This window comes from Vicugna pacos, chromosome 32 (assembly GCF_048564905.1).
Source record: "Vicugna pacos chromosome 32, VicPac4, whole genome shotgun sequence".
Taxonomy (NCBI): domain Eukaryota; kingdom Metazoa; phylum Chordata; class Mammalia; order Artiodactyla; family Camelidae; genus Vicugna; species Vicugna pacos.
The window spans coordinates 14,592,760-14,604,983 of NC_133018.1; the positions used below are offsets into that span (position 1 = coordinate 14,592,760).

At 35.9% G+C, this 12,224-nt stretch overlaps 1 protein-coding gene across 3 annotated transcripts in view; it reads right to left on the minus strand.

Annotated features, from left to right (window-relative positions):
• The window catches only part of TAOK3 (TAO kinase 3), a 146,454-nt gene that overhangs the window by 125,200 nt on the left and 9,030 nt on the right, over nt 1-12,224 (minus strand). The window contains exon 1 of one of the 3 annotated variants that reach the window (XM_031670022.2): nt 8,648-8,858. The exons of the other annotated variants lie outside the window; for them this stretch is intronic. The gene's annotated coding sequence lies outside the window, so the exon portion shown is untranslated. Of the gene's footprint in view, nt 1-8,647; nt 8,859-12,224 lie in introns of those variants that run through there. 3 annotated transcript variants of the gene reach the window in all.

Consider the following 12,224-nt stretch of genomic DNA (forward strand, 5'->3'; position numbering starts at 1 on the left):
TATTAAACTCCCTAGCTCCCAATCTCCTAGTCTCCAGATCAAGTCAGGTTCTTCCCAGGTCATACCCTTCCACGATCTTCATGGAGCATCTCCCTACACGGTTCCAGTTTCTTGGTTTGTGTGGCACTTTGCTCTCTGAGTTCCTTTCCAACTATCTCTGCTGGCCTGTCCTCTTCCCTCTTAACACAGAGTCTGTGCTGGGCCTCTTCTCTTCTCTCTGTACTTTCTCTAATTGACCTGATATGCTTTCAGCTCTCTCTCTGAAGCTGTGGACGCCCTCAGTAAATCTCCTACAGGCTGATCTTCTTTCCATTGAGGCTGTCCTAGTTCCAGAACCTCTTTACCAGTTAAGTTCCCGTTTCCAATCTCTTTTTTTTTTAAGTCATTCTACAAACTATTGATGGAGTAACCTTTCAAAGGCTCTGATTATATCAGTCTCTAATCAAACACCTTAAATGGCTCCCCAACATCTGCTACGTAAAGACCAAACCTTTTGGCATGTGATTCCAGGGCTTTTGATTTGCCACTATCCCTAAGTATTCTATACTTCATTCCCAATGCCTGAAGTGGGCTAAAAAATACACTAATTATGTGCAACCACACTTGCTGAAAAACTACCCAGTATTTAAGACTCAGCTCAAATTCTGTCTCCAAGTTACCCCATTTCCCTGGTACAGAAGTAATCTCTTCCATTTTCACATGCAGACAATACTTAACAACTTTGTGGCGCTGATGTCATTCTGCCTTGCTTTTAAAGGACATGAACATTTCTTAACCATTATTCAAATATGACTAACAGTAGGAATCTTATCTACTTATTTGTCCTCCATAACGTCTTGAATGTAGTAGGGAGTGCTGAACCCAGATTAATTTAGAAGTACAGACCGCTTTTCCAAGATCTGAGCTGAAGTTTGGCTCTGCCTGATTTTTGAAGAAAAGATCTGGGAAACAAATTAGCTAGATAAACAACACTGTGTGCATGCATTGGGGGTGGTGGGTAGTGCTTAAAAAATAATTTGAAAGAAATCATTTCAAAACACTTTCATTTCAATTATTTTATAAAAATAAGCAATTCTACTCCCAAGAGAACTGGAAACATATGTTCACACAAAAATCTGTACATAAATGTTCACAGCAGCACTGTTCATAACAGCCAAAAAGTGGAAACTCAAATGTCCATCAGCTGAAGAATGGATAAACAAAATGTGGACCTCCCATAAAATCAAACAGAATTCAGCCATAAAAAGGAATAAGTACTGATATATCCTACAACATGGATGACCCTTGAAAACATTATGCTAGGTGGAAAAGCCAGACACAAAAGCCCATATGTTGTATGATTTTATTTATATGAAATATCCAGAAGTGGCAAACCCGCAGAGACAGAAAATAAGTTAGTGGTTGTCAGGGGATGGAGGGAATTGAGAGTAACTGCTAACAGGTACAGGATTTCTTTTTGGGGTGATGAAAATGTTCTGGAATTAGATAGTGGTGATGGTTGCACAACATTGTGAATAGACTAAAGACCTGAATTGTGCTCTTTAAAATGATGAATTTTATGTTATGTGAATTTTAGCTTAACTAGAAAAAAAGAAAAAAAACTGTTGTGAGTTTGGTCTCCTGACTAACTCGACTTGGATCTGTGGTATAATGGAAAAGAGGTCCAACCTTTCAATCAGCAAACCTAGGTTTAAGTTCTTTCTGCCACTTACCAGCTGTGTGATCTTAAGGATATCACTTAACTTCTCTAAGCCTCAATAATACCACCTATAAAGTCAGAACACAAAGTGGTGAGACTCACAAATTAATGTGAAATCACTACGTAAACTCTAAAGCCCTTGACAAATGAAAAACTTTGTTATTTTGTATACTGAAATGATTTTTAACAATCCTAAACTGTATTAAATAGTTCGTAATTTCAATTTTTTTAAAATCATTGGCATATTATCTAACCAGATTTTATGGTCATAAATGAATGGCATCTTGGACTTGAAGCAATTATCCTGCAGGCACTAATGGTACACTATGTTACAGACTCATTTAATTCCAATCTTCTCAATGAAAGGTAGCATGGCATGACGATTATGAACAAAGGCACAGCACTGAGCTTAAGTCTGGGTTCTTATACTGACCTTGAGCAAATACCTAACCTCTCCGACCATCAGTGTACTGTAAAGTGTTTGTGTGTGTCTCTGTGAGACCTAGCCAATAGCAGAGGAGTCAGAAGATTCACTGAGACATTTGTTATATAAGGATCATACTCCAATATGTGGTAACTAGCAAGCACTCAATAATCAGCAATCATTATTATTTTCATTCTGTGGAGTAACAGGTTTAAGTGACTGGTGTAAGTTTATGAGGTCAATCTGAAGCATAACCAGGAGTAAGGAGTACATATTTTGTACGCTAGCTCAGGTCATTAGGCTGAGGATGATTCAGTGCCCTTCCTATGTGTTTTTCTAGAATCACATGGATCTCTATAGCATTGGGGTAAGCCAAATAGTTTAATTTTCTGCTTTTTAGTTAAAGAAAAGATATAGTCCTATTCAGCACTAGTATAAGGTCTGACACAAATAGATACTCAGTAAATATTTATTGAATAAACAAGTAAATAGAGTATGGTATTACTGGCTGTATCTACAACCAGGCATTAACACCAAATCCAAAGCATTCACTAGACATTTCCAAATATCCATACTTTTACTGTATAAAACATTTTGTATTTTAAAAGTTCTCATTTGGATGTCCTATCTGCTGTTTGGCAGTAGATATAATACAAAGGAATGTATGCATACTAAGAAAAAAAAAAGTGGGAATGTAAATTGATGCAGCCACTATGGAAAACAGTATGGAGGTTCCTCAAAAATTTAAAGACAGAACTACCAAATTGTCCAGCAATTTTTCTTCTGGGTATATATCCAAAGGAAATGAAATTACTATCTTGAAAAGATATTTGCACCCTCCATGTTCACTGCAGCGTTATTTACTATAGCCAAAACTTGGAAACAATCTAAGTGTTTATCAACAGATGAACAGATAAAGAAAATTCGGTAAGTATGTGTGTGTGTATACACAAAATACAATTTTATTCAGCCATAAAAAAGAAGGAAATCTTGCCATTTGCGACCTGGATGTGCCATGGATGGACCTTAAGGGCATTATGCTAAATGAAATAAGGCAGACAGAGAAAAACAAATACTGTATGATCTCACTTATACGTGGAATCTGAAAAAACCTAACTCATAGATACAGAGAACAGATTGGTGGTTGCCAGAGGCAGAGGGTAGAGAGGGTGGGGGAAATGGGTGAAGGTGTTCAAAACGTTAAAATTTACAGTTATACGATAAATAAGTTCTGGACATGTAATGTACAGCATGGTGATTATGGTTGAAAATACTGTATTGTATATTTGGAAGTTGCTAAAAGAGTAAATCTTAAAATTTCTCTCACAAGGAAAAAAACTGTAACTATGTAAAGTGACAGATTTTGTGTGTGTGGTGTGTGTGTGTGTGATGAAAACTCTTTGGATTTACTCTTAGCAACTTTCATTCATAACATATAGCAGTCTTAATTGTATTTATCATGTTGTCCATTACATCCCTTGATTGATGTTAACTAAATTTAGTATGGTAGTCATTTCACAATATATAAATATATCAAATCATATCATTGTATACTTTGGACAAGTACAATGTTGTATGTCAATTAAACCTCAATAAAACTGGAAAAAAAATAAAGGGGAAAACGAAACAAAACGTTTTTATTTGGGGGTCCTATATGCAGTTTGGCCTCAATACAAAGAAAGGCATGTACTATTTCAAAAGACAGCAGACTGAGAAGTAAAGCAATTGACATTCAATTAAAGTAACAAGTACTATGTTTAAGCTTCTGAGTATATATTTTGTCTTCCCTAATAGTTTTGTGAGGGCAGGAATCATATGTAATTAATTTCAGTATCCCTTCATAGAGCCTAACCTTACACACAGTAGGCGTTTAATTGTACTTAGTTTACTTAAAGAATTGAGTAAGAATACTTCTTGGTATATAAAATGTACTGATCACACTTTATCCATAGTGAGAGGATGAAAAGTTGTTAATGTCAGAACTACACCTCTCCATGTGCAGCTGGTTGTATCATTTTAAGAAAGAAAATAAACTGTATGTATGTATATTTACAGATGCACACACACACACACACACACATATAATTTCTCATAAAGAAAAGCAAACACGTCAACCTATAACCAGTCACAAAACTGTCTTTATTTGCCTTGCCTATTTCCATAAACGAGGAGACAGACCTGACCCAAATTGGAAAAATACTCAGATCCCTTCAATATTACCAGGGTTATTAACCTTACTTTTAGGCAAGTATGGTGAAACAGTTTCACTACTTTCTTTTCTTTTCCTTCAAATAAAAGTCAGGTACCTCAGCATTACGCTAGGAATAGTGAAAGGTTTAATTGTAAGATGTGGTCCTTGTATTAAAAAGGTTTATATCATCAGTGAAGATAAGACAGTGAATGATAGAAAATGCTATGCACATTTTTGTTCACTGGTTTGCTAATTTAAAAATCACCTGGGAGCTTGCAGGAAAACAGTAAGAGCTCAAATAGTAAGGAAAAGTTTCAAACTGGAAGTAAACTTTACACAGAGTCTGGAAGAAAAGGTAAAATCTGAAAAGGCAGAGAGAAGAGAGGAGGGCTTTTGAGTGAAATAACTAATAGTACCAGAGGCACAGACTTGAATGAGTATAGCGTTTGAGAGACAGGCTGACTTCAACAGAGCAGAAAGAGTAGGCCGAAGAACACAGGAAATGAAGTTGGATGAGTAGTGTGGGACAGATTAGGAAAGGCATTGAAAGTCAGGCAGAGGAGGTTAGATTTAATGTGGTGGAAAACAGGGAACCAATGAAGCTTTCTGAAAAGGGGAGTGACACACGGAAAGTAATAGCATTTAAAGATGGTTAATCAGGATGAGCCGGAAAAAACAGAGGGAAATGAAGGAAGGCAATTGTGGTAATATAGGGATGAGGTAATAAGGGTCTGAGTGGGATAGGTGTGCATGGAGACAGTGTATTTTAGTGGCAAGATGATGGGCCTTGAGATTGTAAAATTAGGGGGTACCAGAAACAAGAACAAGACTGAGACTAGTCCAGGGACTGGCTGGCTACTCGGTAAAGGGATTATACCACGGATTAAGACCTGGACATTTCAAACACTAGAAATATATTCACAAGGTCAAATGTTTTTCAAGTACCCTATAAGTAGTTTCATTGTTTTGTTTAGTGAATTTACTGCAGGTGCCCCCAAATTTCAAAACTGCTTTGCTAACACAGTTCCATGAAAATCTGCTTAGGTAAAAAATAGTTGTTTTTCAATACATCTTTCAATACAAAGTTAATTAACCCATTATAGGATGTGAGCCCCCAGAGATTAACACAGTGAAAACAAAAAAAAATTCTTTATACTCAAATGCATATTCTTTATTGTCTGGTTCCACTCCCCTACCATGGGGGGAAAAGAAAAACCATCCCCCAAAAACCTAACTTGCTTTTTCAGCTGATCTAAAATCTTGAAGCACAGCCCCAACTTTATCTGATCGTGATCCAATCAGAAGAAAACCAACCAACTCTAGTGAGAAAATGAATTAAGAAATCTATACTCTGCCATATTCCTTTCCTGAGCTGTGCTATCAAATTGCAAAGAAATACCCTGAAGTGAAAAACAAAGAGAAAAATGTTGCTAAAGCTAAATTTGGCAGGCTAATTTTTTTTACTAAATATTTAAGTCTACAGTGAACTCTTTCCCTGCTTCCACTCTCCCTTAGAATGGGTAGTAAGCACATAATGTGCTAAGAGCAGTAGCATAAATGAAGATCTATAGATCTTAATTTACGTGCTCCCATAGTCCTTTCAAATTCTTCTATTATTTTAACATTGATCCTATTACCTACATATGACTGCAGGTTTTGTTTTTATTTTATTTTATTTTTAATTGAGGTAGAGTTGGTTTACAACGTTGTATCAATTTCTGGTGTAACATGTATTGTTTTATATCTCTTCCCAAAATCATTTTCTGGTAGAACTGTGAATCAGACCTGAGATGTTCCAAAATAGCAAAAATAACCCTATCTACTATCACTCACTGAGTTCTTCCTTTACAATGTGTGGCCAAACTTGTGCTTTTCATACACAATCTCATTTAATCCTCACAGCAATCCTGTGAGGTAGGTACTATGATTATGCCCATTTTACAGGTGAAGAAACTGAGGCTTCGGGAATTAAGTGATTTGTACAAGGTCACAAAGCTAGTGAGCTAGTAAGTGGCAGATGTGTTCATCTGACATGTTCTTGTTAATTGTTAGATTATACTGCCAACCCCAAATATATGTGACCAAAACCAAAATTAAGAGCTAAGGAACCTGGATTTGCTGATCACTGTGTAAAATGGTTTGGGAGGAGCCTCAGTTCTAAGAACTGCTGTCAGTGATACAAATGGATAGATTCTCTGACTCATTTCTAACCTTTCCTCATACTGAACACTACACTCTATTCCTGAAAGAGAGTGGGACGCTGTTATGAAATGGGAGGTAACTGTCCCTAGTAGGACACATATTATGGTACTGCTTGGTGATACTGACAGGATCTCACTATCTTCTTCATTTGATCACATTTAAAAAAATGCTACTTAGATCAGCCAAGTCAAGACACATTAGGCTGACTGGTAACATGAAAATGCTTTAAAAAGTATTTTCTTAGTAGAATTCCAGTGATCTGAGCAACCTACGTAACTCCTACTAACGGCCCTGACATAGAAACTAGCATTTTAAAGATACTTCTCAGTACATAAAATATATTCATAAGAAAACACTTTTAAAAATAACTTTCCTCCTTATGCATCTGGGCAGAGATGTCGTATTTCCTCCACAAAGCTTCCTTTTATGTTGCAATAGTAAGAATCTCTACTTCAAGACGAACCAGAACAATTGAGAACTACAAACTCCTCCACAAGAGACTAGTTTTATTAGTATTTTATATAAATTGTCTGAACATGATCAGACACTTTACATTTTAACTCTGCAATACTTTTAACTAGAAGGTAAAGCAGTTCTGGTTTCAAGTTCGGTTTCCCCTCGTCCCTCTCTTTTTTTTTTTTTTTTTTTTTTTGCTAACACATAGTCTTTCACAAAAGAGTCAGTGTGATCTTTGCAGACTACAGATAACGGATGTGACCATGGTAAAGCCAACAAGATTAAGCACATGTCAAGTAATTTAGAAGTTTAAAACTTGTCATCTGGGCATGAAACCAGCAGTTATAACTGGTTAAATAAACATGTATAAATTAATAGGATACAATTAATAACTACCACTTTTCCCTCCAACTGGTGGTGTTTTGGCAGGCAGCCACATAATCTGCAATAATCTGTCATTGCTGTGAAGTCCCACCCACTTCCTCTGCCCCACCGCCATCCAAACTATGACTGGGATACCTCCGGACTACTAACATAACGCTCAGACGATCATAAAAGGCCTCCTTATCTATAATTATTGAAATTTACATAATTGGTACTTTTAAGTCTTTAACAATCATAATCTTAAGGAAAAAACAAGCTATATGATATCGTATTTCAAAGATTATTTGAAAGTTTCAATTTCCTTTTTTATATGTAAGAATGAATAGAGGCCCCCCAAATCAGTAATATCCAGTGCAATGTTTCTTGAATGAAAATGTACCTTATGTATAATCCTAAGACTTTAATTTACATATCTAACATGGAAAATATTAGTTTTTGGAAGTCAAGGTTATACACATTTCATTTAAACCTTGTTCCAAAAGCCTACTAAATTTGGAAAAGAAACTATTAAGACAGCTTTCCTGGTTTATAAAATATTTTGCATGATTTTTTTGACATACAAACTATGAGATATTAAATAAAAATTATCTTTTTCCTATTTCATCTAATTTCACTTTATGGACTAGAGCAGCCCCATAAATTATTACCTCATGGCTAAGATATTTTAAGATATTTTCCTTCTTATACAACTACCCTTATATACTACACTCAAAAAAAAAATTACAAAACAAAGTAAAAGTGATCAAATCTTCTGAATTTTCTGTCTCTAATTTGGGTATTACACTAAAAAACTGCTCTGCTTTCTCTCCTTTTCTCCCTTTCTGTTGAAGAAAAATAGGAAGTGGTCTTGTTATTTTTTAAGATTTCCAGGATAGTGTGCCATTTTGAGTAGCTTAATTTTGAAATACTGTCTTCTAGTAATAGCATTCAACAGCATAAACTGCATCCATTTAATAAAGATGGCCTTTAGTATATTTAAAAGTTTTGTTTAAAAGACCCTTCTGACAAGACTTTGATATTTTATTTGCAGCTCAGTATTTACCTTACTTATCTAGGAGAAAGGAAAGACCAAAATTCTCACTAATGTTTATTCGTTGAATATCAAACCAGAAATTAAAATAAACAGAGCATATGAATCCAGTGACTTTTGAGGTTGATTACTCTCAGCTCAACTTTGCACTAAGGCCATAAATATTCACATGAAATTCAACAGAATTTATCAGCAATCTTAGACGCAAACCATATTTATAACAAAACATTAAATGTAAAACAAAACACCAAGCTTACTCACAGTAGATCTTTCCAAATGCATGTCCTACGTTTCCAATCCAACACACGAAAAGACTTTGAAAATTCTTTATTTAGCTATAGCAATCAGTAAGATTGCCCCAGAGATGGCTTTCTTTAAAAGGCTGCCTCTTACTTAGGCAAGATAAAAAATGAACTGCACTTAAGTTGTAAGGACAAGACCATACTATCAGCACCTTCATCCCGAGAAAGGAAGTTACTACAGACACAGTATTTATGCATGAGACTTAAAGAGAGTACTTCCTGGTCAGACAGTTAACGTCAACAGCATTTTACATAAGCTTCACATTTCGACATTTTGTTAAGAACTTTCTAAAAACTTTTCCTGATTTTTTTCCTCCAGTCTCCGCAACAGAGGAAAACTGGCTCAGGCTAAAAAAAATCTTACATTAAAATCTACGAAATTCTATCAATGCCTACCGTTATGGTATCATGTAAATATCATAACTGGCTGTTATTACTGATAATAACAGCTTGAGTTTTAGTTATTTTACATGTATGCGCCCTCCATCTCCACCCTCCCTATGTGCCAGAATGAAGTTTCGGGGGACACAACATTAGAAGGTAAAGAAAGAACTCAAAGGAGGATAACTCACCAATTCCTTGATGATGAAGAAAATGCCAGTAACCACTCACATTTTAATTTTCAAATTTAAAGTTAATTCTCTTTTAAACTTTTATATATTAAAAAAAAAAAAACTCCAAGAAACCCTGTACAATCCTAATAAGGAACTGCAGATGAAAACAGTGTGATCCGGTCGCTGCTCATGACGATTGGTATTGCAAGCTGAAGTATTTCCTGTTACAACGCCCCTTGGTTCCCACAGGTGCAAGTGCCTATGGGTGTTGCCCATTTACCCTTCCTTTGGTAAGTGAACCGCTCAAGGAGATTTCAGGTGGACACAATCCATGCTAAGAGCCATTAGGGCAGAATTACCGTGGGCTAACACCAACAACCTCCCAAACCAGGCTGACCGTGAATTGATGATTACCTAATTTAAAAGGGCTGGAGAAAATTTAATTCAATAGACCTTGAGCATTTTTCTAAGCTGCACTGTTATAAAGAATGCATGTGACGGGGGAGGCTACAGCTCAGTGGTAGTGTGCGCTTAGCATGCACGAGGTCCTGAGTTCGATCCCCAGTACCTCCACTAAAATAAATAAATAAATCTAATTAAGTAACTCTAATTATTTCCCCCAAAACAAACAAAAATAAACAGTCCTCTGAAGGAAAAAAAAAAAGAATGTATGTGACTTTACTCCACAAATTTATATTAATTGCTTTCTCAGTACAAACGACTGTTCCAGGCACTAGGGATACAGTAATGAACAAAGTCCCTGCGGTCATTCATCCACTAACTAGTAGACTTTTGACCATTTCACATATAATGAGAAAACTTCCATAAAAATAGAGACTAAAGAAATTTGTATGGGAATTTGGAAAGTCAATTGTAGTGCTCATTACTAAAAAGCACTATAATTAAGGCCACGCCACCTTAAACCTAACAGAACTTTTCTAGAAACCTAGTACATAAATACAGGATTCTCTATGTTTTCAGCGTTTTAAAAAGGCCAGGTTGGAGGCAATGGCATATGTTCTAGCAGGGAAAAAGAAAACTTCTCACCATGAGTCACCAGTGACTAAGTTCTTTTAATTCAGGCTTAAAACACATATCAAACCAAATTACTTGTACGTGCAGAAAACTGATAACCCCAAATTAACATCAGGAGCTTCATCTGACCAACCTTCAGGGTTAATACTTAGCATCTAGGAAAGACAAGTGAATTGCTTTTAATGTGAGAATGCCCCTGTACTGAATTTTACTATAACTTTGGTCTTACAAGTTTTGGGCCCTAAGGGTCATGTCCAAAGCAGCTTCCATTGGATTTTATTACAATGAATATAGTTTTCTTAGATTGTAGTCAGACTGAGACACAATCAACTTGGATGTATGTTGTGGTGGTAGGAATGGATTTATCTGTACTCAGTAAAACAAAAATATACTAAATTCAAGGCTGCTCAAAGAAAAATGTAAAACCCAGAGAATAAAATATGCAGATAAGCTCAACTCTCCCAAGCTATAGTTTACTTCCTTAGGATTTTACTTCCTATATTTAAAATAACAAAGCCTTTTTAGCAACAAATTGGAGGAAATCCAGAGCCAAACTGATCTATTTAGTCATGCAATGCATATTTATTGAGCAACTACTACATGCTGGGTAGGCACTGTCTTATGTGTTGAGGAGAGAGCAGTGATTAAAAAAATCTCTGCTTTCAGAGTATAAATCTAGTGTAGGGATGTAAGACAAATGCATAAATAAAAAGATCCGCTGTGTCAGAAAGTAGCAAGCACTATGGAGAATACAATGTGAAAGATAGGGATAACAATAAGTTTAATTGTTCACAGTTGCAAATTGCTTCTATCACAAAGTAAGGAATTTTGCTTTGCAAGACCAGAATTTCAGAGCTCTCCCAGACTCTGCCTCTGACTCAAGTGAACACCACCTTCTGTTGCAAATGACAAAGAATCTTACTTGGTTTGTCTCTAATACCTAGAGATAGGAAACCAAGCTCCCAAAGACCTGAAGTTAGAACCCATTCCTTACAGATAAAAACATCACTTAAGGAAACAAAAACAACAAATATCTAACACCCAGATCAAAGGTCACTTCAGGGAATATTATCACGCTGAATGTGAATGTCCAAGTTTCCAAATATTTGCTACCACTGGCATCAGTTTACCAATGGTCAGAGCCAGAAGTAAGTTTTTCACTTAAGAATTATCTGTTATCTTCCCTGGTAGCATTAATAATATTTAGCTATTATTTTTGAACCTAAAATAAGTACTTAAATTTAATACAATTCAACAAATATTTATTGAGCAGATACTAGCTGCAAGACACTTGGTTAGACGTATAAGACACTGCCCTTTTAAAAAAAGTCAAGAAGATGGACATTTAGGAAGGACAAGTACAAAACCTATAACATACTATCAGAGAATAACAGTGTAACAAGAAAAGGTACAAAGCAAGTACTTAGGGAATTTAAAGGAGAAAGTAGCAAGAAAGATGATTAGAGAAGGCCTCAGGAAAGACGGCATTAGAAGTAGGTCTGAAAAATGAGGAACAGAAGGCATTCTAGGGAAAAGGAACAAAGGCCAGAAGGTGGCAAATCAGCAAGTGCTCAGCTGTAAGCAGGCTGTTCTGGTTGGTGCACAGGATATCTCTATATATCTATCTATATATTTACCATATATATGCATATATATATTTATATATGGATTATAGGGCTATAGGAACTCAAAAACAGGTTGATAAATCTGTGCTGAATTTAGTAGGCTGGGGGAATTATTAAAGGTTTTGAACATATGAGTGACAAACTCAGAACTGAATCGGGAATCGGAGAGCAACAGTATACATAGGAAGGACAGAAAAGAAAAGGAGACTGAAAAATTGTCACAGAAGTCCTTCCTTGGCACATTATTGGGGCCCTAATCAGCTATTTTTGGACCATTGAGAGGTATAAAGTAAAAAGCGTACTGGAGTTGAAAAATCAGATC